Source organism: Sminthopsis crassicaudata, chromosome 1 (genome assembly GCF_048593235.1).
Source record: "Sminthopsis crassicaudata isolate SCR6 chromosome 1, ASM4859323v1, whole genome shotgun sequence".
In the NCBI taxonomy this organism is placed as follows: Eukaryota; Metazoa; Chordata; class Mammalia; order Dasyuromorphia; family Dasyuridae; genus Sminthopsis; species Sminthopsis crassicaudata.
This window is the reverse complement of record NC_133617.1, coordinates 588,248,215-588,255,979: the sequence shown is the minus strand read 5'-3', so window position 1 is coordinate 588,255,979 and position 7,765 is coordinate 588,248,215. Positions and strand designations below refer to the sequence as shown.

At 35.8% G+C, this 7,765-nt stretch overlaps 1 pseudogene; it reads left to right on the top strand.

Annotated features, from left to right (window-relative positions):
* Window positions 1-1,869: 1,869 nt before the first annotated feature.
* On the top strand, window positions 1,870-5,087 carry LOC141550943 (small ribosomal subunit protein uS10-like; annotated as a pseudogene).
* Window positions 5,088-7,765: the final 2,678 nt, after the last annotated feature.

The following is a 7,765-nucleotide window of genomic DNA, read 5'->3' as shown; positions in this document are numbered from 1 at the left end:
AGGTCGTCCTGACTTTAGGACTGATGCCCTATCCACTGCACCATTTAGCTAACTCGAAGATACATTTTTAAAGTCTGACAAAGTTTCTAAATGTCTTTTTTGACTCAGTGCTGCTACTCTGGGAAAGCCAGAGATAGTGGAGTAGTTCACTTTTTAGTAATTATAGCTTTTTAATCCTGTGTTATTCATAAAGCGATTTTTAAAATTAAATTTCAACTACAAATTATTCATTACACTCCAGTCTTGAGCATGAATTTGGATTGGCCTGGTATATAAGGATAGCTATCCACATCCTGAAAAAAAAAAAAAAACATGCCTTAAGTAGATACTATCATCTCCTCTATTCTCACCCTATATTTTTCTTCCATTTTTCAAACAAATTCCTAATGGTAAAAACTTTTTATCTTTGTTGAGTCCACTTGGACTTAGATTTCCTATCATTGCTACCATTCAACAGAACCTGCTGTTTTAAGTCATCAGTGTTCTTTAATTTGTCAAATCTGTTGCCTTTTCTCAAGTCATCTTTCTTGACATCTCTGCAGCAATTAACCCTATTCATTACTATTGCCACCTGGATATTCCCTCTCTTTTGGATTTTAATGAAATCATCCCCTCCAAGGTCTCCTACAACTTGTCTGATCACTTCACTCTAATCCCCTCAGAAGTTTGGAAATATTTCATTTATCCTTTTTTAGTTCTAGATACAAAGGATCCCCCAGAGCTTGATCCATGAGGTTTTTGGAATCCAGGATTCCATGCTGGAAGTTACAATTAGTTTAAGAGGAAAGCCCTTAGAAGTCAGATTCCATGGATACAAGTTTGAGGGGGCTTTTGACTCCATATATAGGAATGTATTAAGCTATAAACCTAATCCTCTTCCCTTCTTTAGAGATAAAGGGAGAAAAAATGTTTGGCCATGAGATTTTGGAGGGAACTGTTTATATGTTACTATATCCTTGAAGGAAATGTTCCTTTATAAAAACTAATCTGACTATTAAATAATCAAATGAAACTGGGGTGCTTGAACCCCTTAAATTTGGAATAATATACTGGGTGAGTTCTAGAGCCAATGACAGAGAGGAGCAAGTCCCTAACCCTTTAAAGTTATTAAAGAATTTTAGGGGAGGTATGAAATATAACATACCTCATCCTCAGGCAAAGAGGACCACAGAATCACTTTTAATTTTTTTATGTTTGTGTTAAGATTGTATCAAGATGTTCCCTGCTCATTAAACTCACTGCCAAAGGGATAGAAGTGAAAATAAAAACAAACATCTATTTTACTTCTTACTAGTCTAGAACAAGGCTAATTAGGCACTGCTTTAGCTGAAGCTGTAGGATGTGACAACTTACACTTTCCTTTACCTGTCATTATGGTTTGAATGGTGAGTTCATTGCTTTACTGTTGCCTGACTCTTCAATAGAAGAATTATGCTTCCTAATTCTCATATTCATTGGCCTTTCACCACCCCCATCTTGAATTTCTGGGAAAGTTTCTACTTATAGTTTTGCTAACTGTGGAAATGGATTTGATCCAAAGTTTCAGAGTTTTTACCAGCAAGAAAGTAAAAAGAAAAACACAAATGTGAATTAGGCATAGCAAAAGCAAATTATTCCAACATAAAAAAGGGAATGATGAAATCATAGAGTGATTTAGAACAGAATCCAGGAACTGCTAGTACTATCAGTTGGAAGGCTAATATTAAAAGCTCGTTTAGGACATACATATTTTTGCAAGACTGCTAATTAGCCAGTTCACCTTTCACTTCCATGGAGTACAGCTCAAAAAAAAAAAAAAAGTATTGAACTATTAGAAGTTCAAGGCTTTCTTTATCACAAGGTCAGTTGCAACTGCAGCTGCTCTAGCATATGCCATATTTGTGGCCAGCAGTAGAAGATCTTTCAGGACCTTCTGATATTCATGAACCTCATATTACAGAAAAACACAAAAGAAAAGGTAAAGCAGTAAAAGTCTTCCAACAAAAACTCAACCAGTGAAGCCCATATGCCCTGTGGTTAACAGAAGGGGCTGGATGATGTGATCAGGGGATATCTGCACATGTTCTGAAGGGGTATGTAGGTTATCCATACACTTAACTGAAATGCTAACTAAGCATTACATGTTGGGGACAGGGTGGAGTGAAGAATGGTGGGAAGGAGTGATCACTACAAATCATGTTTCTCAGGAAACTCTAGTAGTAGAAGGCTTAGTAATAGGCTGGTGTGACGCTATTGGCCAAAATGAGAACGAAGGATTATCTGAATTCTCTTAGAGGAGCAAATTTTTTAAAAAAAGATTGTATGTAACTGAAATAATTGCCAGAGGGATACATCAATTCACTGAACTAAGCAACCTCGCCGCATGATCGCACTTCATGTTTCATTAAATTACAAAATGTAACTGAATATGACTGATGCAATGAGACTTAATGTGTTAGCTTGGGACATGTTAATAGATGAAGATCTTTGGCAAACACAATTTAGAGCTGCAATGTTTAATCCTTCTTTCCAACCTCTGCCTCTCCCACACAGACTTAATGGGTTTCTTTACCTCCATTTTACATCTTGTGTTTTTGTTTTATTTTACTTCATATTTGACAAGGTCTCTAATAAAACCTACAATACTGCAAACTCCTTGAGAGCAAGAATGCTTGTTCTCACCTTAATGTCACCGCTATCCTACACAGGGTCTCTTGCACAGAGTGGGGGTTTAATCAATCTCTAGAAATGAATTTCTTGATTTGTCAACATCATTGGAATTTGCCCTAAAATCTATTTGTGATGGAAAGACCAGATAACTGAATATTCTTCCTCCACAGTTAACTTTTTCTCTGTCACTCATCTCATTTATACAACAGGTATCTGTTGACACAATTTTTAACCTTACAATCTACTTATAATCTAGGACAATTTGGAGTATATGAACTTTTTTTTTAATTGGACATCAACCTCCAGAGAGAGAACTGGCAAACTGAATGCAAAATATTTTCTTTCATTTTCTTGCTCCGACAATATGGATACTCCATTATTTCTTAAAGATAATGGGTATTATATTTTTGTCTTCTCAATAACTGGGGATAGGATGGAGGGAAGGACAGAGAGAGAATTTAGAACTGAAAATGCATATTTAAAAACAAATTTTAAACTTTATCTTAATATAATAAAATTATTTTGCAATCCTGTAGCTTTTATTTGATTCATTTGAAAACATTATTCTGAAAAGGGATTCATAGGCTTTTATACTCTGACATGCATTTTAGATCTATGATACACAATAGATTAAGAAATCCTGGTCTGAGGGGTGAGGACAGGATTGTTAAGAGAGGTGGCCATAGCAAATTGGCTGCCTGCCAAAATACAGCCCTACTCTTTACCACTTCCAAGAATGTTTTTCATCCTTTTCTTTTACCAAACTTTTAGTTTGATTCTGAATTTCTTACTTGATATTTTTATTCTCAAATATAGTTCGTAGAGCTCAATCTCTGAAATCCAGGTGTTCAGGCCAATTTTTCATCATGTGTTCTTAATCATTCACAGCATTCCCTAAGGATCTGTTATGATCCCAGGTTAACTTCTAATTTAATCTTGTCTTTCTTCAAAAAGTGCTCCTGTGAAACTTTCCTCTCTAGTTTTCCTTCATAAATACAATGTGACTTATCTAGTCTGGACAAGGGAAAAGGGATATATCCTACTGGTTTGGAACATTTAGTGTGAAATTTCTTTTTCAGTGAAAGAATTTGTTTAAAGTCCAGTGCCTTGAGAGAAAAGTAACACAAATCCCTGAAAAGTCTAAAAATGCTTACAAAGTCAAAGAATGAAAGTCAAAGTGGTTGTGTAGCCTTCAAAATTACTTCCATTTATGGAAGACAGATGGATGATTTGTACCAGAAACAAGGTCCTGACCTTAGGATTGTGGTACCACTGTATTCCATTATCTTGTCCCACTAATGTTCCAAGGTTTACACATTCAGGAAACACCTTGGGCAAGATTGTTCCTGTTATCCTTTTTTCTTAACTATGAACTATGATCTTACTCTTATATTCTTCTGGAGGTTACTTTTATCAATTATTTCTCATCCAATAAGCAAGCATGTTTTGTGATTCTCTTAAGTGTCTAGCACTGCTAGTTTTTAAAAGAATCTAAAGGGACAGCAGGATGAGATCCATGACTTGGAGGACAGAGAAGACTAGATTGCATGTAGCAATTAGTGAATAACTCACTGCTGAAGAAGCTAAATTGTATAGTACAGATGGTGAGGGCAAGAGGAGTTCAAAAAAGGGAGTGAGTAGTAAGGGATGGTTTGTGGAAGGGTTATGGCAGAGGTGAAATCTGAGCTCTTCTTTTTTCCTTCTTGCTCATTCCAAGAGAGACAATGCTACTTTTTCACACTTAAAAAAAACCCCCAAAAAACAACCAAACAAACAAAAAACAAAAACAAAAACAAAAAAACCAAAAAACTTTTAGTTCACACACACTTAAAAAAAAAAAAAAAGGTAACACCCAAAACTAGCTTTCTGAGTTTATCTTCCATATCTATGTTGTTGTTGTGTGTGTTTAATTTATGTCTTCCGTCTTTTCTTTCTGTAAAAAATAAAAGATATACTCTTTGTTGAAGGTACCCTAGCTTCAGCCGCTTGCAGGCGGCGGTTCCTCTTCTCCTCCTGACTCACTCACTCCCTGTTCGCTCTCACTGAGGAATAAATAAGTCGGTCAGGAAGCCATTCAACTGCCAAGGTTTTAAAGACACCAGCAAGACACTTGTGGAGCCTAAGTGACCATTCAAGGGAGCCGCATCGCCCTTACCAGCTGCCATGTGAAATCACTTGAGAAAATGTGTTGCTGATCTAGTTAGAGGAGCCAAAGAAAAGAATTTGAAAGTGAAAGGACTTGTTTGAATGCCCACTAAGACACTTCGAATCACAACTAGAAACTTCCTGCACTGAAAGTTCAAAGATTTGGGATCGGTTCTAGATGAGAATCCACAAACTTCTGTTGATTTGCCCAGGCCTTATGAAATCATTGAACAGATCATTTCAATCGGCATTGAACCAGTGTACATGTGGAAGTCACCGTTGCAAATGCCTAATCAGTCATCTCTTTTAATAAATTAATTCCAACTCTTAAATTTAAAAAAATATATTTTTAAAAAACATTACTCATTATACTATTTTATTCTTTCCAAACTTGGAATTGAATTTAACCTTGTTAAAGAAAAAGTCTAAAACTACTGAGACTGAGTATATGAAAATATATGCACCACGTAATTCACCCCATCTTCTATCTTGATGCTGGGAGAAGAAACACTTATATGACTGACACTCCCCAAAATATTCATCTCTTTTGTTTCCAATGTTGATAATGTTTCTAATAACCTTACAAGAAAAAGGATTTCTTAAAAATTTTTAATTATAATCTTTCTTTCCCCAGTTCACTCATTTAACTGATATGGTATTACTATAGCACATATCTATCATTTTTTTATCCCATAATGGACAAGTTATAGTGATGTTTTAAGAGCTTGCCATTCATATTTACTTATCTCAAAATGAATGATGTAAATTGAGAAAAGCTCAGGAATTTAACTAGGAACTCAACAACAAATACAACAACAAAATGTGTAGAAAGCTATGAGAACCTAACTAAATGAGGTAAGGGGTCTCAATCATTAAGGTATTGTAAAATTTTCTTCTTCCCATTTCAGAAGCAACATAGTTTAGTTGGTATCGAAATAATTCAACTTCTGGTGATCTGAATTCTTTCAACTGCCTTTGGAGAGCTATCTGGGACATTTCTCAGCTAAGATGATAATGTATTTGGACAGAATTCATTAGCAAAAATGTTATAAGTATCTACTATGTTCTAGATACTAGAGATACAAGTGTAATGAATAAAACTTTCACTACTCATAAGAAGCCTACATTCTGTTATGGCAGACAAGAAGTGTATATTTTACACACACACACACACACACACACACACACACACACACACACACACACATATATATATATATATATATATATATATATATATATATATATATATATATATATATATATATATATACCTGAGACTAAAACATCTGAGTTCAGATCTAGTTTCAGATGCTTAATAGCTATGAGTGACCTGGAATAAGTCAAGGGTAATAAATACAAAAATAAACACAAAACAGTTAAAAAACAAGGCAGTTTGGGAAAGGGGACTAGCAAGTGAGAGGACCAAAGAGCAATGATAAAAGATGAATGGAAGTCAAGGAGAAAGGTAATAAAGAAAAGCAGATATAGATTGGAGACTTAGTACTTTTTTGACTATCTCCAAAGTCAAAGAACATTCTGTGCCAGAGAAGCAGGTAGAAAGCTTTGCAAAATGCAGTAAGATGAGATGGAAATCATCGAAGTGTGACTCACTAAGAGTGTGAGGGAGAGTCTTATGTTTTCATGACCTTTAGGTTAACAAAGACAGAATTGCTCCATCTCCATGACCTCCCAGGAGATAGTATAGATATAGAAAAAGCTTAAAATCTGACAAGAATGTAAAAATGTTAGTCTAGGAATCTAAAAAGAATCCCAATGCTTTTTGATAATATGAGGAACCTTTTTCTAAAAGGGTAAAAAATAAACTTTTTTTTTTTTTTAAATCATTTGATTGTGCTGCAGAGTCCATACAAAGTACAGCTTGATTTGGGAACAAAGACAGGGAATATGTTATGCCAGACAGAATGTGTCTAGCCCCTGAGAGCATCAGCCTCTATGTCAGAGTTCCTAGGGTCAGTTTAATAGAAGAATCAGCATGGAGAGAAGAATCGTGGGGCAAAGTAAGAGTTGGCAGACAGAGAACCATCTGGAAATGGATAAATCAAATATGCAGAGAAACCCAGGGCTGACTGAGCTGCTCACTGAAAGGCATAAGCAAGAGACATAAGCTTATTAAAAACTCTGTTGCACAAGGCCTGTTACCTGAAGTGACTAATTTTGACAAATCAGTTATACATGTGGTTAGCACATTAGACAATATGTTTGGTAGAGAGAAAACAATGCCCCCCAGTCATTTTTGTTTAGATGCTGTCATTCCATGACAGCTATAAGCTGGATGAGAAGCATAAACCAAGAGGCAGCATTCACATTTTCCCAGAGATATCTGAAAAAAGAGAGAGACAAAGCAGGGAGCCAGAGCAGATGGCAAACATGTTTCTTCAGGTTGTGGGTTATTAGCTGGGGATTATTGCGTGTGAGTTCTAAAGATAATTGTACCAAGAAAACTTCAATGGGGGATTGATTAATGCAAACCTAGGCCAGGCTCCAAGAATCAGCAATAAGGGCCTTCTTAGCAGACAATGCCAAGAGCAGGGCTGGGCACATATTGGTGCTTAATAAATGTCTAGTGAATTTGGGGCGACTTGTCATCTGAACATCTTAAGAAAACAGCTCAGGGAGAACTTAAGGCTTTATTTTAACTTGACTGATGACAGGAAAAGAACTTTGAGAACATTTCAGTTTGCTACATGAGATGACACAACTTTCTAATCCCTAGATGTTTCTTATCATTTTAGACTCAGATCCAGGCAGAATGGATCATTAGTAGCTGTTCCATGATGTCTGATCGCTTGGTCTATCAGCAAACATTTATTAAACTCTTACTCTGGTCCAAGTTTTACATATAACATTATATGCAGCAAATAGAGGTTTCAGCTTTATGGCATAGTGAATAGAGCACTGGGCCTGGAGTCTAAATATGAGCTCAAATCTACTCTCACTCAGCTGCTTA